The sequence below is a fragment of the Pseudorca crassidens genome, chromosome 2, assembly GCF_039906515.1.
Source record: "Pseudorca crassidens isolate mPseCra1 chromosome 2, mPseCra1.hap1, whole genome shotgun sequence".
NCBI lineage: Eukaryota > Metazoa > Chordata > Mammalia > Artiodactyla > Delphinidae > Pseudorca > Pseudorca crassidens.
In genome coordinates this window covers 120,967,120-120,994,574 of record NC_090297.1, presented here as the reverse complement: position 1 = coordinate 120,994,574, position 27,455 = coordinate 120,967,120, and positions in this window count along the sequence as shown.

Below are 27,455 nucleotides of genomic sequence, written 5' to 3'. Positions count from 1 at the left end.
CTTTTCCTATGCTTTACATGCAATTCCAGTCTACCTCCTGAAATCGGTTTCCTGCAATTCTGCCCCGCTTTCAAGTCCTCTTGGCAGCCTTACTTCGATATATTTTTGGACGATAGCTGTCATTTATAACTCTGCAGGTTTGTGAATGACAGTGCCCCTGAGCTCCTTTCTTCAACTCGCTTTCTTGTGAGCTGGCCGCAACACCGCAGGATTGCTTCAGGCCCTAGTGTGGTTCCGGCACGGCATGCTGAGCCTTTGTTTAATTCCTCTTCCTGTTGGGAAATGAGAGTTAAATTTGCCCGTCCAGACACCTCCAGCTAGTCTCTCATTGGTTCTCCCTATTCCTGTTCATTTTCTGCAGAAATTGCAAACTGGGCCAAACAGGAGGTTAAAGGCACTGACTCTCCAAGTGGGGAGAGTGTTAGTAAAGCGTCTTAAATGTTGCACTCGAGTACCAGGGGACGAAAATTGAGACACATTTGAACACGTTTCTCGATCACACGGTGGATCATACTCTGGGTTCCACATGCATGTTTTAGCTGAAGGAAGAATCCCTAAAACCTGGAGAGTTGAGACCCATGGAATGGGTACCATGCAATATGACTTCAAAGGGTCTGCATTTGCTCACTGAACCTAACCAATCCTATTACTGCTGCACTTATGCCGCTGTACACACGCTTGATTCTCTTTCGGAGACATATAAATCCATAGGTTTTAAGATTCTTACTAGTCAGGTATATTCTTAGGCGTTTCATATGGCGTCTTGAGTCCACTTCGTTGAGCAAGGAGTAGCTCTTGTCTATTACATATTTGGCTTATGGAACGGTATCTGTGCCAATTTCAAACTCTTGTTTCATGCAGCAGCCCAACTTACCATTCCCCTTAAGCAAGCATAAGTTGGTTTTCTACATTTGAGACCCTGTTCTGTTTTGTAATTCAATTCCTGTGTAGCCAAGTTTACATTCCGTGTAGTAGTGATATCTTATGATGTTTCTTTTTCTGTGTGATTTATTTCACTTAGAATCATCGTAACTGAATCCACTCATTATGCTGCTACGGGCCTGATGACTTAGATTTCATTGCTGAGTGATATTGCATTGTACGTAAGTACCACAACTTCTTTATCCATTTTTCGCTTTCTGTGATATTGAACTTGTACCGTAAACGAGGTTCTTGTAAACAGAGCCGTCCCAAACTTTGGGGTGGCTGTGTCTTTTTGATCTTAATTTCCCTAAGCTCTAGGACCATAAGTGGAAGTGCCCTAGGCTCTGTTGCTTTGTTTTTTAGATGTTTCAGGAAACACCATACACTTCTCCAGAGTGGCTGTTGGCAATTTACATCCCGCCCATCAGCATATAAGGCTCCCTGTTCTCCATGGCCTGTCCTGCCTTTCTGGGTTTTACACTTTTTTCAGATGGCTTTTTTGACCGGGGAGAAGTGAGACTTCATTGTAGTGCAGATTTCCTTTGCAAGCTTGCTTGTCTGGCCAAAAAGGGCGTATGCGTTTTTTCCTGAATATATTCAGGTAAAAACGCATACGCCCTTTTTGGCCAAGTGCATCATTGTGGACGTTCTGCCTCTTTTCCTATGCTTTAATTGCAATTCCAATCTACCTCCTGAAATCGGTTTCCTGCAATTCTGCCTTGCTGTCAGTGCCTCTTCATAGCCTTACCTCAATATACTTTTGGAAAATAGTTGCCCTTTATAACTCTGCAGGTTTTTGAATTGCAGTGGCCCTTAGTTCCATTTTTCAGCTCTTATTTTTGTGATCTTGCCTCATATCCACAGGATTCCTTCAGGCCCTATTCTTCTTCTGGGGCGCCTTGCTGTGCCTTTGGTTAATTCTTCTTCCTGATGTGAAATTAGAGTGACATGTGCCCATTGAAACCGCTACAGCTATTTTCTCACTGGTTTCCCCTATTCCCATTCATCCTCCGCACTAACTGCAGACTGTGCGATACCAGAACTTAAAGGCATTGACTCTCCATGTGGGCATGTTTTTAGTAAAGTGGCTGGAATGTTGATCCGGAGCCCCAGGAGAGGAAAATGAGGTGCATTTTAGAAACCTTTCCCGATCATATGGTATACCATCCGCTGGATTTCCCATGCATGGTTTAGCTGTAGGAAGATTCCCTTCAACCTGGAGTGTTGGGACCCTTGGAATGAGTAGCATGAAGTATTGCATTAAACTTTCGGCAGTTGCTCTCCAAAGCTTACCAATCCTCTCAGCCCCAAGTGTCCAGCCTTATGTCTTATCCAGCTGTGGGTTTATATGTGGTCATTCCAGGTTGCATCACAGCCCCTGAGCGAATTTTGTAAGAATTTTTCTCTCTTTCATTGTTTCTGCGTTTTGGTTTTAAAATTTATTTCTATAATGGGGTTTAGCTCATTTTCACTGCTGTGTTTGTGCCGCTCTGCACACACTTGATTCCCTTATGGAGATATATCAATACATGGGTTTTAAGATTCTTATTACTAAGATATATTTCTCTGCGATGTATAGGGTGTGTTGAGGCCAGTTCATTGAGCAAGGTGTAGATCTTGTCTAATACCTATTTGGTTTATTGAACGGTATCTGTGCTAACTTCAAACTCTGGTTTTATGCATCACCCCACCTCTCCTTTCCCCTTAAGCTGACATAAGTGTGTTTTCTAAATGTGAGACACTGTTCTGTTTTGTAATTCATTTTTTGTGTAGCCATATTTATCCTCCCTCTATAAGTGATATCTTATGATATGTTTCTTTTTCTGTTTGACTTATTTCAAGTAGTATTATCGGACCTAAATCCATTCTTTATCCTTCTACTAGCCTTATTACATTGATTTCATGGTGAAGAGATATTCCATTGTACATAAGTACCACATTTTCTTTATCCATTGTTCTCTTTCCTGGGATATTTAAGGTGTACTGAAGTTGAGGTTCTTGTAAACAGAGTAGCCCTAAACTGTGGTGTGCTTGTGTCTTGTTGATCTTTAGACTTCCCTAGATATACTCCCGTGACTGGAAGTGCCCTATGCTCTGTAGCTCTGTTTTTTAGATGATTTAGGAACCACCATACACTTCTCCAGAGTGGCTCTCGGCAGTTCACACACTGTCCATCAGTGTATAAAGGCTCCCTGTTCTCCATGGCCTGTCCTGCATTTCTGGTTTTTACAATTTTTCGGATGGCCCTTTTGACCGGTGGGAAATGAGACTTCTTTGTTGTGCACATTTGCATTGCTTGCTTGCTTGGTTGCCCATAAAGTGCGTATGCGTTTTGTCCTGGATATATTCAGGAAAAAACGCATACTCCCTTTTGGGCAACTGCATCATTGTCGAAATTCTGCCGCTTTTCATGTGCTTTAAAGACGAGTCCAATCTATCTCTTGAAATCTGTTTCTTGCAATTCTGTCTTGCATTCAGATCCTCTTCTTTGCCTTACCTCAACATATTTTTGGATGTTAGTTTTCATTTATAACTCTGCAGGTTTGTGAATTGCAGTGACGCTGAGCTCCATTTTTTAAGTTGCTCTTTTGTGAGCTGACCTCAAAGCCGCAGGATTGCTTCAGGCCCTATTTTGGCTCCGGCGAGGCGGGCTGAGCCTTTTTTTAATTCTTATTCTTAATGGGAAATTAGAGTGACATGTGCCTGTCCACACCCCTACAACTATTCTCTCATTGGTTCCCCCTCTTCCCGTTCATCCTCCTCACAATTTGCAAAATGTGTGAAACAGAAGTTTAAATGTGCTGATTCTCTAAGTGGGGAGATTCTAAGTAACGTGGCTGGAATGATGAACAGGAGCACCAGGAGAGGATAAATGAGGTGCATTGTAGACACATCTCCCGATCACATGGTGTACAGTCCTCTGGGTTTTCCATGCATGTTTTAGCTGTAGGAAGATGCCTTGAACCTGCAGATTTGGGACCCATTGAATGGGTACCAGGTAGTATTACTTTAAAGGGTGTGCATTTCCTCACCCAACCTCACATTTCTCTTAGCGCGAACAGTTTCCAGCCTTATGTCTCATCCTGCTGTGGGTCTAGATGTGTTCAATCCATGTTGCATCACCGTCCCTGAGGAAAAGTTTAAGAGGTTTTCTCTGTCTCTCTGTCGTTTATTTTTTTCAATTTATTACTATATTGGTTACAGCTGATTTTCAAAGCTCTGTTTCTTGCTGCTGTACATCCACTTGATTCACGTACAGAGAGACATCAATAAATTCTTTTTCAGATTCTTACCAGTCATAGATATTCTTTTCCGGTGACTTGAGTGTGCTGAGTGCAGTTCTTTTAGCTACCGTGTAGGCCTTGTTGATTATCAGTTTGGTATTTGGAATGGTATCTTTGCTAATTTCAACCTCCTGGATGATGCCTCACCCCTCCCCACCTTTCCCGTTTAGCAGCCTTAGGCGTGTTTTCTACATATTTGACTATGTTTTTGTTTTGTAATTTATTTCATGTGTAGCCATTTTGGATTCCACCTTTAAGTGATATCTTATGATATGTGTCTTTTTCTTTTTGAATTATGTCACTTAGAATGATCATACGTAACTCCTCCGGAGTTGTTACAACTGGCCATATTTCATTGATTTCCAGGCTGAGTAATATTCCACTCTACATAAGTACCACATCTCTATCCATTTTTTCCCTCCAGAGACATTTAAGTTATATCCTAGTCGAGGATCTTTTAAACAGAGAGGCAGTACACATTGGGGTGCCTGTGTCCTCTCGATTTTTGCTTTTCCCAAGATATACGCCCATGAGTGCAAGTGCCCTATGCTCTGTAGCTCATTTTTTAGATGCTTTAGTAAACACAATACACTTCTCCAGAATGGCCGTTGGCAATATACATTTCCACTATAAGCCTCACAGGGCTCCCTCTTCTCCTTGCCCTGTCCTGCATTTCTGGTGTTTACACTTTATGAGGATGGCTCTTCTGACTGATGCGAAGTGATATCTTTTGTAGTATTGATTTCCAGTGTCCACCTGTTTGGTTGGCTAAAAAAGTGTATGCCCTTTTCTTGAATATATACAGAAAAAAACGCATACAGCCTTTTTGGCCAACTGCAATGTTGGCAATGTTCAGCCCCTTTTCTTGTGCTTAATGGCGAGTCCTTTCTACCTCCTCAAATCCCTTTCCTGCCATTCTCCCTTGCTTACCAATCCTTTTCTCTGACTTTCCTCAAGACATTTTTCAGTGATAGATATTTTCAACTCTGCAGTTTCGTGAATTTTACTGCCCCTGAGTTCCATTGTTCAACTTGTGTTTATGGGAACTGGCCACAAAGCAGTGGGATTTCCTCAAGCCCTATACTGTTTCCATGGGCAACCCTAGCCTTTGGTCAATTCGTCTTTCTGATTGGAAATTAGAGTGACATGTGCCTGTCTGAACACCTAGGACTTGTCTCTCATTGTTCCTCATCCTTCCGCTTCATCCTCTGGACAAATTCCAAACTGTAGGCAACAGGATGTTGACAGTGCTGACATCTCCAAGTGGGGAGACTGTTAGTAAAGACGCTAGAGGGGTGAACCCGAGCACCAGGAGATGAGGAGATGAGATGCCTTTTCCAAACTCTTCCCGATCAGACGGTATACCATCCTCTGGATGTGACAGACATGTTTTAGCAGTAGGAAGAGTCCCATTCATGTAAGGAGAACACCAGGGCTTTTTCAAAATCAGTGTCTCCCCGAAACCCCAACTGGGGAGTTTTTTAAGCTACGGCTACACATATGTTCATTAAGGGCCTTGGGAAGTAGGCAGAGTCCAAACTTTAGATGATTGAAGTCTTCAGGGTCAGAAGCACTCACCACCGGCTTCCCTTAGGTTACACTTTAACTGTCATTGATAGATGATGTCAATAAAAATATCTATTCTTTTTCCGATTATTTCCCCTTATAGGTTATTGCAAAATATTGAGTGTAGTTCCCTGTGCTATACAGTAGTTCCTTGTTGATGATCTATTTTATACATAGCAGTGTGTATGTGTTAATCCCAAACTGTTAATTTATCCCTCCTCCCACCTTTCCCCTTTGGTAATAATAAATTATAAGATTTTATACTTCTCAGAAATGGGGGAGCTGAAAGAGAGGTATCATTTTCAATGGAAAAGCATTTAAAACAAGATTGAAGCTTTAACCAAGATTATTAGATGTACATCCTTGGAAAGAAATCACTTCATTTCTCTAATATTGACCTGACAAATAAGACAAACCTTTTCACTGAACTTGCTTATAATAAAGTGATGGAAATATCAAATGGAAGTGTTAGAAACATCTTATTTTACCCGAGCCTTATAAACTGTTCTATGTTAACTACAGTTTGGCTCACACATCTGTTCATTGAAGTTACAATAGTCTCAATTTCTGTTACTGATCCTCCAGAGTGGACCCCAACAAGTGTCCCCCTGCCCAGTGTCATTGGGGCCAACAGATCGAGACTGAGTTTGGTTCCCAAGCAAAGGAAACTTTATATTTTGATTAGAGAATGGAGAGGTGAGAGCATACACTACCGCGTGGGCTGTGGGCTGGGCTGCTGTGTAGAGATCCTGTCAGAGTCAGTGGGAGGGAGGGGGCGGAGCTCTGGAGGGCCGGGTTGGCTGCAGCTCAGGCTCTATATCTCGGAGTCTGCACTGGGCCCCAGGAGCTGAGGTGTCGACCCAGCCATTCTGCACTAGGAAATCTGGTCTGAAGTGCCGGGTGTGGAACCTCTGCATGCGGGACCCTAGGAGCACGTGAAATTAGACAAAGCACAAAGGATAAAAAAGGTCAGACTTGACTTTATTGCCCAGATTCTATTTTTATCTCCCAGGGATTTTTAATGGGCTTTGCTGGGGACAAACCCCTCCTCTGCCTTTTGTCCCGTTCCTCATTCTTGGAGTGCCGAGGGTGCAGACCCTTCTTCTGTAACTGCTGAGTGCTGAGTTGGGAGCCCTCATACCAGGGGACGAGGGTCAGAACTTCTCCCCAGCAGCCTCCAGGTGACGTTGATTGGCCCCAGGACCCCTGCCTCCCTGCTCGTCCGCCTGAGCACCAGCATTGGAAGTGTTATAGATTCTAATGACCTTTAAGGGTCCAGGAAAGAGATGTGCGGAGACGCTGTGGGGGCCGATTTCACCCCGCCCCACATTTGTTCGGCCACCTTAGGCTGACCGTTTCTGCCAGCCTAGATGCTCTGACCAGTAGTCTGCTCTTTCTTCAATTAGGCCCCTGAATTAACGTAAAAACAGCACCAGGTGTCAGAGCCCTGCCCGCTCAACTCCCAGACAGTCCAGGGTCAGTGGTGATCAAGGACCATGATGGCCACTGAGTCAACAGCCTTTTGAAGTAAACAGGAGTCCAGCCGGTCTTATTGGCCACCATCATCACGGTGTCTGTAGGCTTTTCTATGGTGACAGTGTGATATACGGTTCCCCCGCCAAGATTATTAGCTCCCCTCCGGGTGCAGTAAGTCCTGCAAGCAGTAGTCTACTCCTTCGGGACACACTATTGTTGTTTTATGAGAGAAACTCCAGGTCAAGTGATGTTCACCCGAGTCGTCATGGTGCCCTGTTGCCCCCGGTTATCTCTCTGGATGTTGGAGTTGGAGGGCCTCCTCACTCGAGGTTGGTGTGCCCATGGAGCGAACCCTGCAACTTCAGGGCATGGTTGGTGATTAGGATCACCACGTGGGGTCCTTTTCCCTTAGGAGGGAGGTGGCCTTTTGGGCTGCTGATTTCCAGGTTTTTAGATACCGCCAGTATCTTGGCCAGATGTGGCAGTGGGCCAAGCCCCTTGGTGACTGTAGTTTATCCTACCTGGATGGCATTCTTGCGTTGTTCCATTTCAAGCGGTCCCAGTTTTTGCACTAATTCTCCAATGGCGATTCACCTTTCATCGGGAATGGAAAGGTCAAAGGGTTTAGCTCAATTAGGGAGTTCCAGGGCAAGGGTCTGAATTGACTGCTCTTTCCATTCTTGAAAGGCCACTTCTGGATTCTGTTCAAAAGGATCATCATCTTTTCCTTTCAGTGTTTCATATAGAGGCCCAGCTAGTAGACTGTAGTTAGGGATCCAGAAGCAGCAAACCCTGGCCTCCCCAGGAACCCCTAAGCTGTCTTCTAGTTTTAGAAAGGGGTAAGGCTGCAAATGGTTTCTTCCCTTTCCTGGGATGGGCTTCTCTGACCTTGTGTGAGAATGAAGCCCAGGCAGGTCACCGCAGTCTGTGATATTTGAGCTTTCTCTTGGACAACTTCTATCCTTTATTGGCTTGGTAGTTCAGAGGCCTCCTTAGTAGAGCTGGCGATCAGAATGTCATCTGCATATTGAAGGAGGGTTTCCTTTTCCAGAGGTAGAACTTTTCGGTCTTTAGCTAAGCTTTCCCCAAAGATGGTGTGGGAATTTTTGAACCCTTGGGGCAAGACGGCCCGCAAGTATTGTTTTAGTTGTATGTTGAGTCCTGCCACTCACAAGCCAAAATTTCTTGTGACTCTGGGACTAATGGAATACAAAAGAAGGCATCATTGAAGACTAATACAGAATACCATGTCCTGGTGGTTGGTAGAATGACCAGCAGGGTGTAGGAATCAGGAGCAACTGGAGGTATATCCTCGGTGGCTTCACTGACTGTCCTGACATCCTTTACCAGGTCCCCAGCAGCCCATGGGGCTCTCGTGGTCAGGCCAATCCCAGGATATGGAGGTCTCCTGGGCAGGTACCCCACCCCCAACCCCGCCCATGGGGCTCTCATGGTCAGGCCCCTCCCAGGATACAGAGCTACCCTTGCAGGTACTGTGGCAGGGCTGGGCACACAGGAACCGTGCACATAGCCCTCATTGAAGAGCACCCCCAGCTCACCTGTCGCTCAGAGTTGACACAGAGCACCTCAGAGCAGGACTTGAACTAACAAACAGCAGCTCCGACAGGTCTGTGACCCTGGGCATCACTCTGTGTGGCCTCCCTCCACCTGGTCTTCCAGAGACTTCCACTACACCCAGGGCACCAGGCCTCTGTCTCCAACCACCACCCACCCCTCCTCTCCCTGACTCCTGGGTTCCTCTCATTAGGAGAGGGTTTTCTTGAAGTTGTCTCCCACTCATGGGCCAGATAAAATGATTAGAAAACAAGCCAAAGCTGCAGCCCCTTGTCTATCCTGACTCTCAGGAGCCCACACCTGTTCCTTGGACCTGGCCGTTTCAGCAAGTTCCATTTTCTGCAACTGTGAGCCCCTGAGGGGTGATGATTGGCTGACCTGGGCAGCCTTACCGTGCCGGCCAGCCCTCCCCAGGTGTGCCTGGGTTGAGATCAATATAAATACCACTCCAGGCAACAAGAGCCCCTGCAGCTGTGCCTGACGCCATTTTCTCTGCCCTGTCAGCAGTCTCGGGGCTGGGCTGGTGGGAGGGAGTGAGAGGCCACGGCTTTGTGGGTGGCCCAGTGTGAGTGGGGCTCTGCTGGACTTTCTGCAGCAGTTGCCAGGCTGCCACCTGCTAAAGAAGAGGATGTGTCACCCATACCTGCTGCTGGAATTTCTCCCTGGGCAGAGGTGAGGAAGGAAAAAAGCAGTGGGGGCAGGGACAGGACGGGTATCTCAGGCAGGGAAATGGAAATCTTCCAGAAGAGCGCCCAGGGACAGAACCATCCTGGCTGGCCTGCAGGCACCAAGTCAGCTGGCATGCTGTCACTCGTGTGGCTCCATGGCCCTTCCTCTAGGCTTTCAAGTCCTTGTATATATTCAGGTGTTTTACCTGGGACGGGTGGGAACAGTTCAGCAGCAATTGGCCTGGGGCTCAGCTCACGTTTACTCACAGATGCCTCGGCACGGTGCCCCAGCTTTGCAATGAGGACGCTTGTTGTGTGGGGGCTGCTGGCTGAATGGGAGACGATTCCCCACCACTGACCAACTTCAGAATTGTTTACAACTGGAGCAAGTGCCCTGATACGGTTTTCCTCTGAGTAACTGGTGGGTTCTGTTTTTTTTTTCTCTTTTTCGTTTTTGGTTCAAGGTAGATTTTATTCCCCTTTTTTGTATTTACAGATATAAGCATGGAAATAATTTATTCATATAAATACATGTATGTGAAGGGAATAATTGTTTTTTCTGTTTTATTTTTTAAATTTTATTTCTTTTTAATTTTGAATTTTATTTTATATTTTTATACAGCAGGTTCTTATTGGTTATCTATTTTATACATATAAATGTTTACATGCCAATCCCAATCTCTCAACTCCTCCCACCACCACCCCCCCAAGAGCTTTCCCCCCTTGTTGTCCATACGATTGTTGTCTACATCTGTTGCTCTATTTATGCCTTGCAAAACGGTTAATCTGTACAGTTTTTCTAGGTTCCACATATATGCATGAATATACAAGATTTGTTTTTCTCTTTCTGACTTACTTCACTCTGTATGACAGTCTCTAGATCCATCGACGTCTCTACAAATGACCCAATTTCATTCCTTTCATGGCTTAGTAATATTCCATTTTATATATGTACCACATCTTTATGCATTCGTCTGTCTGTGGGCATTTAGGTTGCTTCCATTACCTCGATATTGTAAATAGTGATGCAATGAACATTGCGGTGAATGTCTCTTTTTGATTTATGGTTTTGTCTGGGTATATGTCCAGTACTGGGATTGCTGTATCATATGGTAATTCTATTATTAGTTTCTTAGGAAACTCCATATTGTTCTCCATAGTGACTGTATCAATTTATATTCCCAACAATAGTGGAAGAGGCTTCCTTTTCTCCACACCCTTTCCAGCATTTGTTGTTTGTAGATTTTCAGATGATGCCCATTCTAACAGGTGTGAGGTGATACCTCATTGTTGAGTCCATTTCATTGAGCAAGGGGTAGGTCTTGTCTATTACATATTTGGCTTATGGAACGGTATCTGTGCTAATTTCAAACTCTGGTTTTATGCAGCACCCCAACTCACCTTTCCCCTTAAGCAAGCATAAGTTGGTTTTCTAAACTTGAGACCATGTTCTGTTTTGTAATTCAGTTCATGTGTAGCCAAGTTTACATTCCGTGTATTAGTGATACCTTATGATGTTTCTTTTTCTGTGTGACTTATTTCACTTAGAATCATCGTGCCTCAATCCACTCATTATGCTGGTACAGGCCTGGTGACACAGATTTCATTGCTGAGTGGTATTCTGTTGTACGTTAAGTACCGCAACTTCTTTATCAATTATTTGCTCTCTGGGATACTTAACTTGTACTGTAGAAGAGGTTCCTGTAAACAGAATCGTCCCAAATTTTGGGGTGGCTGTGTCTTTTTTATTTTAATTTCCCTAAGCTATAGGACCATAAGTGGAAATGCCCTAGACTCTGTTGCTTTGTTTTTCAGATGTATCAGGAAACACCATACACTTCTCCAGAGTGGCTGTTGGCAATTTACATCCCGCCCATCAGCATAACAAGGCTCCTTTTTCCCCATGGCCTGTCTTGCCTTTCTGGATTTTACACTTTTTTCAGATGGCCCTTTAGACCTGGGGGAAGTGACACTTCATAGTAGTTCGGATTTACATTGCAAGCTTGCTTGGTTTGCCAAAAAGGGCGTATGTGTTTTTTCCTGAATATATTCAGGAACAAACTCATACGCCCTTTTTTGCCAAGTGCATCATTGTCGATGTTCTGTCTCTTTTCCTATGCTTTAAATGCAAATCCTGTGTACCTCCTGAAATCGGTTTCCTGAAATTCTGCCCCGCTTTCAAGTCCTCTTCGCAGCCTTACTTCAATATATTTTTGGACGTTATCTGTCATTTATAACTCTGCAGGTTTGTGAATTTCAGGGACCCTGAGCTCCTTTCTTCAACTCGCTTTCTTGTGAGCTGTCCGCAAACCCACAAGACTGCTTCAGGCCCTAATCTGCTTCTGGCAGGGCACGCTGAGCCTTTGGTTAATTCCTCTTCCTGGTGGGAATTGAGTGTTAAATATGCCCGTCAAGACACCTACCTCACTCTCAACCCCTTGGTGATGTGGGTCCTCTGGTTTGTGGCCACCTTTGCTGGGTTCCTCACCTTTCGATGATTTGGCCCCACTAGTGTGAGGACACTCCTGCCTGGTTCTCATCCACGTGGTTATGTGGGCCCCCTGGTGAGAGTCTGTTCCTGGCTGTGTTCCTCACCCTTCTGTGAGGGAGACCCTCTGCTGATAGGTCACTCCTGCATGGCTGGCACATATTGCCTTGGTGAAGTCAGCCGTGTGGTGGCAGTTGGAGCATGCTGGAAATCTCCTCCCCCCGGTGATGAGGGCCCTCTTGCGTCAGGCCCTAACTGCTGGGCTCACCAACTTTTCTTAGTGAGCCCAATGATGCTTGGGCACTCCTCTTAGGATCCCATCTCCATGGGATGTGGGCCTTCTGCTCTGAGGTCCCAACGGCTGGGTTGTTCACATTTTCATGATGTGGGCTCTCTGGTGTTAGTTCACAGAGGCCTGGATCCCATAGCCTCTGTGCTCTTGGCCGCCTGCTGGGAGGTTCCAACTGCTGGATTCCTCACTTTTTTAATTTTTTGGGCCCTCTGTTGTGAGGATCCTCCTGCCTGCCTCACTCCCAACCCCTTCGTGATGTGTGTCATCTGGTTTGAGGCCACATGTGCTGGGTTCCTCACCTTTCGATGATGTGGGACCAATGGTCTTAGGAGACTCCTGCCTGGTTCACATCCCCTTGGTGATGTGGGCCCTCTGTTGAGAGTCTGATCCTGGCTGGGTTCCTCACCCATCTGTGAGGTGGGCCGTCTGCTGTGAGGTCACTCCTGCCTGGCTTGCTCACCTCGCCTTGTGGACATGAGCCCTCTGGTGGCACTTGGAGCCTGCTGGGAGCCTCCTCCCCTCGGTGATGAGGGCCCTCTGGCGTCAGGCCCTAACTGCTGGGCTCCCCACATTTTGTGATGTGCGCCCAGTGGTGCGAGGACACTCCAGCCAGGTTCACATCCCCATTGGGATGTGGGCCTTCTGCTCTGAGGTCCCAATGCCTGGGTTGCTCACAGTTTCATGATGTGGGCTCTCTGTTGTTAGTTCACTCCTGCCTGCATCCCATAGCTTCTGTGCTCTCGGCCGCCTGCTGGGAGGTTCCAACTGCTGGATTCCTCACCTTTCTTATTCTTTGGGCCCTCTGTTTTTAGGCTACTCCTGCCTGCCTCACTCCCATTCCCTTTGTGATATGTGTCCTCTGATTTGAGGCCACATGTGCTGGGTTCCGCACCTTTCGATGATGTGGCCCCACTGGAGGGAAGACAGTCCTGACTGGTTCCCATCCCCTTGCTGATGTGGGCCCTCAGGTGAGAGTCTGATCCTGGCTGGGTTCCTCACCCTTCTGTGAGGTGGGCCCTCTGCTGTGAGGTCAATCATGCCTGTCTGGCACACGTCACCTTGGCGACGTGGGCCCTCTGGTGGCAGTTGGAGTGTGCTGGGATCCTCCTCCCCTCGGTGATGAGGGCCCTCTTGCCTTAGGCCATAACTGCTGGGCTCCCCACATTTTCTGATGTGCGCCAAGTGAGTGAGGACACTCTTGCCAGGTTCCCATCCCCATGGGGATATGGGCCTTCTGCTCTGAGGTCAAAACGGCTGGCTTGCTCACAGTACCATGATGTGGGCCCTCTGCTGTGAGTTCACTCCGGCAAGGATCCCTTATCATCGGTGCTCTGAGCCGCCTGCTGGGAGGTTCCAACTGCTGTATTCCTCAACTTTTTTATTCTATGTGCCCTCTGTTGTGAGGCTCCTCCTGCCTGCCTCACTGCCAGCCCCTTGGTGATGACTGTCCTATGGCTTGAGGCCACATGTGCTGCGTTCCTCACCTTTCGATGATGTGGCCCCACTTGTGTGAGGACACTGCTGCCTGGTTCCCATCCCCTTGGCGAGGTGGGCCGTCTGGTGAGAGTCTAATCCTGGCTGGGTTCCTCAACGTTCTGTGAGGTAGGCCCTCTGCTGTGAGGTCACTCCTGCCTGGCTAGCAAACGTCACCTTGGAGACGTGAGCCCTCTGGTGGCAGTTGGAGCGTGCAGGGTGCCTCCTCCTCTCGGTGATGACGGCCCTCTGGCGTCAGGCCCTAAATGGTGGGCTCCCCACATTTTCTGATGTGCGCCCAGTGGTGCGAGGACACTCCAGCCAGGTTCCCATTCCCATGGGGATGTGGGCCTTCTGCACTGAGGTCCCAACGCCTGGGTTGCTCACAGTTTTATGATGTGGGCCCTCTGCTGTGAGTTCACTGTGGCCTGGATCCCATAGCCTCGGTGTTCTGAGCTGCCTGCTGGAAGGTCTAAATGCTGGAATCCTCACGTTTTTTATATTATGTGCCCTGTGTTGTGAGGCTACTCCTGCCTGCCTCACTCCAAGGCCCTTGGTGATGTGGGTCCTCTGGTTTGAGGCCACATGTGCTGGGTTACTCACCTTAAGATGATGAGGCCCCACTGGTGTGAGGATAATCCTGACTGGTTCCCATCCCCTTTGTGATGTGGGCCCTCTGGTGAGAGTCTGATCCTGGCTGAGTTCCTCACCCATCTGTGAGGTGGGCCCTCTACTATCAGGTAACTCTTGCCTGGCTTGCTCACCTCGCCTTGTTGACATGAGCCCTCTGGTGGCACTTGGACCCTGCTGGGAGCCTCTTCACCTCTGTGATGAGGGCCCTCTGACGTCAGGCCCTAACAGCTGGGCTCCCCAACTTTTCTTAGTGAGCCCAGTGATGCTCGGGCACTCCTCTTAGGTTCCCATCTCCATGGGGATGTGGGCCTTCTGCTCTGAGGTTCCAACGGCTGGGTTGATCACAATTTCATGATGTGGGCTCTCTGGTGTTAGTTCACTGTGGCCTGGATCCCATAGCCTCTGTGCTCTTGGCCGCCTGCTGGGAGGTTCCAACTGCTCGATTCCTCAACTTTTGTATTCTATGGGTCCTGTGTTGTGATGCTCCTCCTGCCTGCCTCACTCCCAGCCCCTTCGTGATGTGGGTCCTCTGGTTTGAGGCCACATGTGCTGGGTTCCGCAACTTTCAATGATGTGGCGCCACTGGTGTGAGGACACTCCTGCCTGGTTCCCATCCCCTTGGTGATGTGGGCCTTCTGGTGACAGTCTTATCCTGGCTGGGTTCCTCACTCTTCTGTGAGGTAGGCCCTCTGCTGTGAGGTCAATCCTGCCTGACTTGCACACATCACCTTGGCGACGTGGGCCCTCTGTTGGCACATAGAACCTGCTGGGAGCCTCCTGCCCTCGGTGATGACGGCCCTCTAACATCAGGGCCTAACTGCTGGGCTCCCCACGTTTTCTGATGTGAGCCCAGTGATGCCAGGACACTCCTGTCAGGTTCCCATCCTCATGGGGATGTGGGCTTTCTGCTCTGAGGTCCCAACGCCTGGGTTGCTCACACTTTCATGATGTGGGCTCTCTGGTGTTAGTTCACTCCTGCCTGCATCCCATAGCTTCTGTGCTCTCGGCCGCCTGCTGGGAGGTTCCAAATGCTGGATTCCTCACCTTTTTTATTCTTTGGGCCCTCTGTTTTTAGGCTACTCCTACCTGCCTCACTCCCATCCCCTTTGTGATGTATGTCCTCTGATATGAGGCCGCATGTGCTGGGTTCCTCACCTTTCGATGATGTGGCCCCACTGGTGGGAGGACAGTCCTGACTGGGTCCCATCCCCTTGGTGTTGTGGGCCCTCTGGCAAGAGTCTCATCCTGCCTCGGTTCCTCACCCTTCTGTGAGATAGGCCCTCTGCTGTGAGGTCACTACTGCCTGGCTGGCGCATGCCACCTTGTAGACGTGGGCCCTCTGTTGGCAGTTGGAACCTGCTGGGAGTCTCCTCCCCTCAGTTATGAGGGCCCCCTGGCGTCAGGCCCTAACTGCTGGGCTCCTAACATTTTCTGATATGTGCTAAGTGGTGCGAGGCCACTCCTGCCAGGTTCCCATCCCAATGTGGATGTGGGCCTTCTGTTCTGAGGTCCCAACGACTGGGCTGCTCACAGGTTCATGATGTGGGCCCTCTGCTGTGAGTTCACTGCAGCCTGGATCCCATAGTCTCGGTGCTCTGGGCCACTTGCTGGGAGGTTCCAACTTCTGGATTCCTCAACTTTTATATCCTATGGACCCTGTGTTGTGAGGCCGCTCCTGCCAGCCTAATTCTGAACCCCTTGGTGATGTGGTTCCTCTGGTTTGAGGCTACATGTGCTGGGATCCTCACCTTTCGATGATGTTGTCCCACTGGTGTGGGGACACTCCTGCCTGGTTCCCATCCCCTTGGTGATGTGGGCCCTCTGGTGAGAGTCTGATCCTGGCTGTGTTCCTCACCCTTCTGTGAGGTGTGCCCTCTGCTGTGAGGTCACTCCTGCCGGGCTGGCACACATCGCCTTGGCGACGTTGGCCTTCTGGTGGCAGCTGGATCCTGCTGGGAGACTCCTCCCCTCGGTGATGAGTGCCCTCTAGCGTCAGGACCTAACTTCTGAGCTCCTCACGTTTGCTGATGTGAGCTCAGTGATGGCAGGACACTCCTGTCATGTTCCCATCACCATGGGGATGTGGACCTTCTGCTCTGAGGTCCCAATGTCTGGGTTGCTCAGTTTCATGACGTGGGCCCTCTTCTGTGAGTTCACTGTGGCCTGGACCCCATAGCCTCGTTGCTCTGGGCCGCCTGCTGGGAGGTTCCAACTGCTGGATTCCTCACTTTTTTATTCTATGGGCCCAGTGTTGTGAGGCTACTCCTGCCTGCCTCACTCCGAGGCCCTTGGTGATGTGGGTCCACTGGTTTGAGGACACATGTGCTGAGTACCTCACCTTCCGATGATGTGGCCCCACTGGTGTGAAGACACTCCTGCCTGGTTCCCATCCCCTTGGTGATGTGGGCCCTCTGGTGAGAGTCTGATGTTGGCTGGGTTTCTCACCCTTCTGTGAGGTGGGACCTCTGCTGTGAGGTAACTCCTGCCTGGCTTGCTCACGTTGCCTTGGCAACGTGAGCCCTCAGGTGGCAGTTGGAGCCTGCTGGGAGTCTCCTCCCCTCGGTTATGAGAGCTCTGGATAAAACTCATATGCCCTTTTTTGCCAAGTGCATTATTTTCCAGGTTCTTCCTCTTTTCTTATGCTTTAAGAGCGATTCCCGTCTACCTTCTGAAATCAGTTTCCAGCAATTCTGCCCCACTTTCAAGTCCACTTCACAGCCTTACTTCAGTATAATTTTGGATGAGAGATGTCATTTATAACTCTGCAGGTTGGTGAATTACAGTGTCCCTGAGCTCCTTTCTTCAACTCGCTTTCTTGTGAGCGGGCCGCAAAACCACAGGATCTCTTCAGGCCCTAATCTGGTTCCAGCACAGCACGCTGAGCCTTTGGTTAATTCCTCTTCATGGTGGAAAATGAGAGTTAAATTTGCCCGTTAAGACACCTACAGCTAGTCTCTCATTGGTTCTCCCTATTCCTGTTCATCTTCCACAGATATTTCAAACTGGGCCAAACAGGAGGTTAAAGGCACTGACTCTCCAAGTGGGGAGAGTGTTAGTAAAGCGTCTGGAATGTTGCACCCGAGTACCAGGGGACGAAAACTGAGACACATTTGAACACGTTTCCCGATCACACAGTAGATCATACTCTGGATTCCCCATGCATGTTTTACCTGAAGGAAGAATCCCTTAAACCTGGAGAGTTGAGACCCATGGAATGGGTACCATGCAATATGACTTCAAAGGGTCTGCATTTGCTCACCGAATCTCACCAATTCTATCACTGCTGCGTTTATGTTGCTGTACACACGCTTGATTCTCTTTCAGAGACATATCAATCCATAGGTTTTAAGATTCTTACTAGTCAGGTGTATTCTTAGGCGTTTAATATGGGGTGTTGAGTCCATTTCGTTGAGCAAGTAGTAGCTCTTGTGTATTACATATTTGGCTTATGGAACGCTTTCTGTGCTCATTACAATCTCTGGTTTTATACAGCACCCCAACTCACCTTTCCCCTTAAGCAAGCATAAGTTGGTTTTCTAAATTTGAGACCCTGTTCTGTTTTGTATTTCAGTTCCTGTGTAGCCAAGTTTACATTCCGTGTATTAGTGATATTTTATGATGTTTCTTTTTCTCTGTGACTTATTTCAGTTAGGATCATCGTACCTGAATCCACTCATTATGCTGCTACGGGCCTGATGACATAGATTTCATTGCTGAGTGATATTGCATTGTCCGTAAGTACCACAACTTCTTTATTCATTTTTCGCTTTCTGCAATATAGAACTTGTACCGTAAACGAGGTTCTTGTAAACAGAGCCGTCCCAAACGTTGGGGTGGCTGTGCCTTTTTGATTTTAATTTCCCTAAGCTATAGGACCATAAGTGGAAGTGCCCTAGGCTCTGTTGCTTTGTTTTTTAGATGTTTCAGGAAACACCATACACTTCTCCAGAGTGGCTGTTAGCAATTTACATCCCGCCCATCAGCATAACAAGGCTCCCAGTTCTCCATGGCCTGTCCTGCCTTTCTGGATTTTACACTTTTTTCAGATGGCCCTTTTGACCAAGGGGAAGTGAGACTTCATTGTAGTGCAGATTTCCATTGCAAGCTTGCTTCGTTGGCCAAAAAGAGTGTATGAGTTTTTTCATGAATATATTCAGGAAAAAACGCATACGCACTTTTTGGCCAAGTGCATCATTGTGGACGTTCTGCCTCTTTTCCTATGCTTTAAATGGAATTCCAGACTACTTCCTGAAATCGGTTTCCTGCAATTCTGCCCCGCTTTCAAGTCCTCTTGGCAACCTAACTTCAATATATTTTTGGACGATAGCTGTCATTTATAACTCTGCAGGTTTGTGAATTTCAGTGCCCCTGAGCTCCTTTCTTCAACTCGCTTTCTTGTGAGCTGGCCGCAACACCGCAGGATTGCTTCAGGCCCTAGTGTGGTTCCGGCACGGCACGCTGAGCCTTTGGTTAATTCCTCTTCCTGGTGGGAAATGAGAGTTAAATTTGCCCGTCCAGACACCTCCAGCTAGTCTCTCATTGTTTCTCCCTATTCCTGTTCATCTTCTGCAGAAATTGCAAACTGGGCCAAACAGGAGGTTAAAGGCCCTGACTCTCCAAGTGGGGAGAGTGTTAGTAAAGCATGTGGAATGTTGCACCCGAGTACCAGGGTACGAAAATTGAGACACATTTGAACACGTTTCCCGATCACACGGTGGATCATACTCTGGGTTCCACATGCATGTTTTAGCTGAAGGAAGAATCCCTTAAACCTGGAGAGTTGAGACCCATGGAATGGGTACCATGCAATATGACTTCAAAGGGTCTGCATTGGCTCACCGAACCTCACCAATCCTATCAGCCCCAAGTGTCCAGCTTTATGTGTCACCCAGCTCTGGGTGTAGATATGGTAAATCCAGGTTGCATCACAAGCCCTGAGTGAATTATTTAAGAATTGCTCTCTAATTCACTGTTATTGTGCTTTGTTTAAGAAATTTATTTTTATATTGGGATTTAGCTGATTTTCACTGCTGCGCTTATGCCACTGTACACATGCTTGATTCACTTATGGAGACATATAAATCCATAGGTTTTAAGATTCTTACTTATTTATTTTTGGCTGTGTTGCGTCTTCGTTTCTGTGCGAGGGCTTTCTCTAGTTGCAGCAAGCGGGGACCACTCTTCATCGAGGTGCATGGGCCTCTCAGTATTGTGGCCTCTCTTGTTGTGGAGCACAGGCTGCAGACGCGCAAGCTCAGTAGTTGTGGCTCTTGGGCATAGTTGCTCCACGGCATTTGGGATCCTCCCAGACCAGGGCTCGAACCCGTGTCCCCTGCATTGGCAGGCGGATTCTCAACCACTGCGTCACTAGGGAAGCGCCTATTGGAGTAAATTTTATTAGAGTGTTGGGATTCTCTGGATGTACCAATTAGGATCAATTTTTCATACATATATCTGTTCATCATTGGATCCTGTTACCATGTAGGTTATTATAGAGTGTTGAGTAGAGCTCCCTTGGTATTTGGTAGGTGTTTGGTGATTATATAATTTATATATATTAATGATTATATAATTTGTATATTTTATATATTATAAGTTTATATACTTATAACATATATTAGTGTATGTATGTTAACCCCATAATCCTAATTTACTCATCCTCCCACCTTTCATTTTGGTTAACCATTAGTTTGTTTTATACGTCTCTGAGTGTCTTTTCCTTTGGAAATATGTTCATTGGTAGGAATCTTAAGATACTATCTATAAATTATATCATAGGCTATATATCATACACTTTTGACTTCACATAATATGATTATTTCTAGACTCACCTGTAGTCATGAAAACGACATTGTTCATTTTTTTGAAAGCTAATCTTCCATTAGGTACATGTACCACTTCTTCTTTGTCCATTCATCTGTTAACTGACATTTTTGCTGCTTCCATGTCCTGGCTATTTTCAGTATTACTTCAGTACAGGTTTGTCAGCGTGTGTCTTTTCGATTCGGCGCTTAGGTGATAGGCCCAGTGGTGGGCGTGTTGGATCGAATGACATCTCAATTTTTACATTTAAACGCAGCTCCTTTCTGTTCTCATTACCGGATCTTACCACTTTACATCTCACAAGCAGCTAGAGGATACACAGTTCTCTAAAACACCTTCAGCGTTTATTGTTTGTAGACTTTTGGCTGATGGTAGTTGACTTGCGTGAGTTGAAAACTTTTTATAGGCTAGATTTGCATGAGTCTAATAATTCCTGATGTTGAGCTTTTATCCATTTTCTTTTTTTATTTGAAAAATAGTGAGTAAAACTTACCTCTTTATACTATCTCCTTGAAAAATTTGCCAGGTTTGAATTTTTTTGGCCATTCCATACCTCAGCACAAGTTCTGATGGCAGGTGTGCTTTACAGCCCAGAGTGAGTCCTTGTGAATGTTAAGTGACAGTTACCTGTGGTTTTAAAGCCGCTCTTGTGGGAAATGGCACAAGGCGACAGCATTCCTACGTTTCCAATTCTGGGATTTTGGGCAACAGATCTTTCCTGGAAATCATGTTTGTAGGCTGCAATTTAGAGTGGAATGTGTCAGGGCAAATGCCGAAGAGCTTATATCTCCATAATTCTTGTTTGCTTTTTCTAAATTTAATTTTTATTAATTATAAGAGCAAATTTGAGAAAATTGTTGTGTGTGTTCTAGCTGAACAGAATCTGCTTCATTATATCTATGTATAGATCTATTCATCTTTGGATCCTTTCCCATGTAGGATATTACAGAGTGTTGAGTACACCTCTTTTAGCATTCCATAGGTATTTTGTGATTATATATTTCATATGTATAACTACATGTCTGTTAACCCCCATATCCTAATTCATACATTCCTTACACCTTTCCATTTGGTTAAACATAATTTGGTTTTCTGAATCTATGAGTGTCCTTCTCTTGGAAATTATTTCATGGGTATCAAGTTTTAGGTAACACCTATAAGTGATGTAATAGGATATCTGTCTTTCGTTTTCTTTCTTACTTCAGGTAGGGTGATTATCTCTAGATCCTTCTATGCTGGTGCCAACAGCATTGTTCCATGCTTTTCCATGGCTAATATTCCATTGTGTACATGGACCACTTCTTCTTGGTGCATTTTTCTGTTGATGGACATTTTGGTTTCTTCCAGCTCTTGGCTATGGTACATGTTGCTGCAGTGAAGGATTGCCAGCCTGTGTCTTTTTGATTCAGGTCTACTCAGCAGATAGGCCCATCAGTGGGCCTACCAGATCACATAGTAGCTCAAGTTTTACCTTTAAACACACCTCCATTTTGTTCTCTGTACTGGCTGTTACCAGGTTACATCCCATCAGCAGCTAGAGGGTACACAGTTCTCTAAAACCCCTTCAGCATTTATACTATGTAGACGTTTTTGCTGATGATCCTTCTGACGGCTGTGAGGTGAATGTGTTTCTAGACTGGATTTGCATGGCTTTATGAATTCCTGACGTTGAGCCTTTTGCCATGTCTTTTTCTATAACAAAAAAAAAGAGACAGAATATAAAATGTGCATAAAATATGCCTCTTGAAATAGTCGTTTGGAAATATGGATGTCTCTTGAGATTTTTGCTCGATTCACGACCGAAGGATTGTTTTGAGGACAGGTGTCATTTACAGGCCTGCAATTATTTTGACTATCAAGTAACCATTACAGCTGCAGTTAGAGCTGCTGTTGTGTGAAACGGCCACAAGGCGGCAGCAGTTCTCATTAACCAAATCTGGTTACTAGGGAAACAGAGCCTCAATGGAAGTCCTGTTCTAGGTTGCAAATTAGAATGGAATGGGCCAGGAAAAAGCCCCTTAAGTTTATATCTCATTAAATATTGTTCTTTTTTTAAATTTAATTTTCATTGTTTATCACAGCAAGTGTGATTACAATGTTTTGCTTGTTTTAGGTGTGCAAGATGTGGTTGTTTTCCACATATACCTATCTCTTTTCTTCTTTGGATCCTTTTCCCATTTTAGGTTATGACACAATGTTGGGTAGTCTTCTCTTGGTATTCCGTAGGTCTTTGGTGATTATATACTTCACCTGTGTTTGTATATCTCTGTTAACTCTGACATCCTAATGTATCCAATCCTCACACCTTTCCATTGGTGAACCATAAGTTTGTTTAATGAATCTGTGATTGCCTTTCTCTGTGGAAATATCTTCACTGGTATCAATTTTTAGGTAACACCTATAAGTGATATCATAGGATACGTGTCTTTCGCTTTCTGACTTACTACAAGTTGCGTGATTACTTCTAGACTCATCTACGGTGATGCAAATGGCATTGTGTCATTGTTTTCCTTGGCTAATATTCCATCTGTACGTGGACCAGTTTTTCTTTGTCCACTCACCTGTTGATGGACTTTTGGGTTGCTTCCATGTCTTGGTTATTGTAACACTGTTGAAATGCACATTTGCCTGCCTGTGTCTTTCAACTATGTCTTCTTCTGTTATAGGCCCAGGAGAGGGCCTGTTGGATCATATGGTAGCAAAATGTTTACCTTGTAAAGGCGTCTCCATTCTGTTCTCATTAGTGGCTCTTACCAGGTTATGTTCCACTTAAATTTGAGGGTATGCCCTTGTCCACAACCCTTTCAGCATTTATTGTTTGTAGTTTTTCTGCTGATGTTTATTCTGACAGGTGTGAGCTGACACCTCTTTGAGGTTGGATTTGCATGCATCTCATACTCCCTTGAAATTGAACTTTCAGGCATGTCCTCTTTTTTTTCAAGCTGTGAGTAGCGCTTACCTCTTCAAATGGTGTTCTTGAAGTATGTGTCACATTTTGAAATATTTTGGACATTACCTCCCTGAAGACATTTTGAGGGCAGGTTTCATTTATAGCCCTCCAGTACTTGTGCATATGAAGTGACCATGAGCACAGGTTTTAAAGCTGCTGTTGCAGGTATCGGCCATTGGGCGGCAGCATTTCTCCTTTCCCCATTCTGGGAATTACGGAAGGAGTCCTTCCTGCCAGTGGTGTTCCTCGGTTATATATTAGAGAGGAATGTGCCCGGACAAACCCCCAAAAGCTGATGTCTCCTTACTTACGTTTGGTTTCTAAATTGAAATTATATATCTATTTTTATTGGAGTAATATTCCATTGTGTACATGAACCACTTCTTCTTTGTGCCTTCCTCTGTTGACACACATTTTTGTTGCTTCCAAGTGTTGGCTGTGGTAAATATTGCTGGAGTGCAGGATTGCCACCCTGTGTCTTTTGGATTCTCATCCTCTCAGGTGATAGGCCCAGCAGTGGGTATGCTTGATTGAATGGTAGCTCAATATTTACCTTACCCAGGCACCTCCTTTGTGTTTTCATTACTGGTTCTTACCACGTCCCACTTAGAAACGAGGGTGCGCATTTCTCCACAACCCCTTCAGCATTTATTGTTTGCAGAATTTTTGCTGATGGCCATTATGACTGGTGTGAGCTGATAGGTTTTTGTAATTTAGATTTGCATGTCTTTAATAATTCCTAATGTTCAGCATTTTTCCATGCTTTGTTTTCTTTCTGTTACACAAAAACAGAAAAAACCTGTGAGTACAATAAACCACTTGAAGTGGTCTTCTGGGAAGGCTACCCTGTTTTGAATTTTTCGTCGATTTTTGACCCCAGCATTTTTTTTTTGAGAACAGGTGACATTTACAGGCTTGTAATGAGTGTGAATATTTAGTGACCACTACTACTGGCTTTAAAGGTGCTGTTGGGGGAAACGGCCACAAGGCGGCAGCATTTCTCCGTTCCCAAAACTGGTTTCTAGGGCAGCACAGCCTTTCTGGAAGTTGTGTTCCCAGGTTGTAAATTAGAATGGAATGTGCTAGGAAAAAAACCCGTAAGTTAATATTCCATTATTTCTTGTTCGATTTTTTAGTCTTTTTAAATCGAGGTAATGTTTAGAATATTGTTTGTCCTAGGTGTATACAATCTGGTTCATTTGTACATTACATATATATATATATATATATATATACACACACACACACACACACACACACATATATATGTAATATATTCATGTACAGATACTCTTCTCATGTAAATTATTGCAGAGTGCTCCATTGACCTCCCTTGCTATATGGTCGGTCTCTTTGATAAATGTATTTAGTAGGTATTTGTACACATATGGTAACCCTAATCTTAATTTTCCATACCACCCACCTTTGCATTTACATAAGAATAGTTTGTTTTCTAAGTCTGTGAGTTTCTTTCTCTGTGAAAATGCTATCATTTTTGTCAGTTGTTAGGTAATGCCTATAAGTGATATCATACTATATGTCCTTTTCTTTTTGACTTACGTCATGTTCTGAGATTATATCTAGGCTCATAAATGGTGCCTCAACGAGCAGTGTTTCACTGTTTTGCATGGCTAATATTCCATTATGTACATGGACCACTTCTTCTTTATCCATTCAACCATTGATGGACATTTTGGTTGCTTCCGTGTCTTGGCTATTGTGAAAAATCCTGCAGTGAAGCTGTTGCAGCCTGTGCCTTCTCGACTCTGGTATTTTCAGATGAGAGGCTCAGCGGTGGGCCTGCTGAATGGAATGCTGGCTCAATTTTTACTTTTAAACACAGTTCCTTTCTGTTCTCACTATTGGCTCTTACCACTTCACATCTCACCAGCAGTTAGAGGGTACACAGTTCTCTAAAACCCCTTCCGCATTTATTGTTTGTAGACTTTTGGCTGATGGTAGTTGACGTGTGTGAGTTGAAATCTTTTTGTAGGCTAGATTTGCATGAGTTTAAAAATTTATGTTGTTGAGCTTTTATCCATTTTCCTTGATTTTAGAAAAATAATGAGTAAAATTTACCTCTTCATACTATCTCCTTGAAAATTTTGCCAGTTGTGAATTTTTGAGGGCAGTTGTCCTTTACTGTCCTAAGTCCTTGTGAATGTTAAGTGACCGTTAACTGTGGTTTTAAAGCCGCTCTTGTGGGAAACGGCCACAAGGCGGCAGCATTTCTACATTTCCAACTCTGGGTTTTTGGGCAACAGAGGGTTCCTGGAAATCGTGTTTGTAAGCTGCAAATTAGAGCAGAATGTGCCACGGCAAACTCCCAAGCGCTTATATCTTCTTACTTCTTGTTTGTTTTTTACATTTAATTTTTATTTATTATCACAGCAAATTGGATAAAAATACTGTGTTTTTTCTAGGTGTACGGAATCTGGTTCATTATATCAATGTATCGATCTATTCATCTTTAGATCCTTTCCTGTGTAGGTTATTACAGAGTGTTGAGTACACCTCTTTTAGCATTCCATAGGTATTTTGTGATTATATATTTCATATGTATTACTACATGTCTGTTAACCCCCATATCCTAATTCATACATTCCTTACACCTTTCCATTTGGTTAAACATAATTTGGTTTTCTGAATCTATGAGTGTCCTTCTCTTCGAAATTATTTCATGGCTATCAATTTCTAGGTAACACCTATAAGTGATGTAATAGGATATCTGTCTTTCGTTTTCTTTCTTACTTCAGGTAGGGTGATTATCTCTAGATCCTTCTATGCTGGTGCCAACAGCATTGTTCCATGCTTTTCCATGGCTAATATTCCATTGTGTACATGGACCACTTCTTCTTGGTGCATTTTTCTGTTGATGGACATTTTGGTTTCTTCCAGCTCTTGGCTATGGTACATGTTGCTGCAGTGAAGGATTGCCAGCCTGTGTCTTTTTTTTTTTTTTTTTGCGGTATGCGGGCCTCTCACTGTTGTGGCCTCTCCCGTTGCGGAGCACAGGCCCCGGACGCGCAGGCTCAGCGGCCATGGGTCAAGGGCCCAGCCGCTCCACGGCATGTGGGATCCTCCCGGACCGGGGCACGAACCCGTGTCCCCTGCATTGGCAGGCGGATTCTCAGCCACTGCACCACCAGGGAAGCCCCTAGCCTGTGTCTTTTTGATTCTGGTCTACTCAAGTGATAGGCCCATCAGTGGGCCTACCAGATCACATGGTAGCTCAATTTTTACCCTTAAACGCACCTCCATTGTATTCTCACTACTGGCTGTTACCAGGTGACATCCCACCAACAGCTAGAGGGTACGCAGTTCTCTAAAACCCCTTCAACATTTATTCTCTGTAGACATTTTTGATGACGATCATTCTGACAGCTCTGAGGTGAATATTTTTGTAGACTGGATTTGCATGGCTTTATTAGTTACTGATGTTGAGCCGTTTTCCTTGCCCTTTTTTTAACAAAAAAAAAGAGAGAGAAAGAGAAGACAAAAGGAGCGAAAAATATGCCTCTTGAAATTGTCATTTTAAAATGTGCATGTCTTTTGTCATTTTAAAATGTGCACATCTTTTGAGTCTTTTGCTGGATTTACGACCCAAGGATTTGTTTAGTGGGCAGGTGTCATTTACAGGCCTGCAATTATTTAGAATATCAAGTGAGCATTAGCGCTGTGTTTGTTTTTAACACCTTTTTTGGGGTATAATTGCTTTAGAATGGTGTGTTAGTTTTTGTTTATAACAAAGTGAATCAGTTATACATATACATATGTTCCCATATCTCTTCCCTCTTGCATCTCCCTCCCTCTCACCCTCCCTATCCCACCCCTCCAGGCGGTCACAAAGCCCGGAGCTGATATACCTGTTCTATGCGGCTGCTTCCCACTAGCTAGCTATCTTACGTTTGGTAGTGTATATATGTCCATGCCTCTCTCTTGCTTTGTCACAGCTCACCCTCCCCCCTCCCCGTATCTTCAAGTCTGTTCTCCAGTAGGTCTGTGTATTTATTCCTGTCTTACCCCTCGTTTCTTCATGGCATTTTTTTCCCTTAAATTCCATATATATTTGTTAGCATACGGTATTTGTCTTTCTCTTTCTGACTTACTTCACTCTGTATGACAGATCTAGGTCTATCCACCTCATTACAAATAGCTCAATTTCGTTTCTGTTTATGGCTGAGTAATATTCCATTGTATATATGTGTCACATCTTCTTTATCCATTCATCCGATGATGGGCACTTAGGTTGTTTCCATCTCCGGGCTATTTTAAATAGAGCTGCAATGAACATTTTGGTACA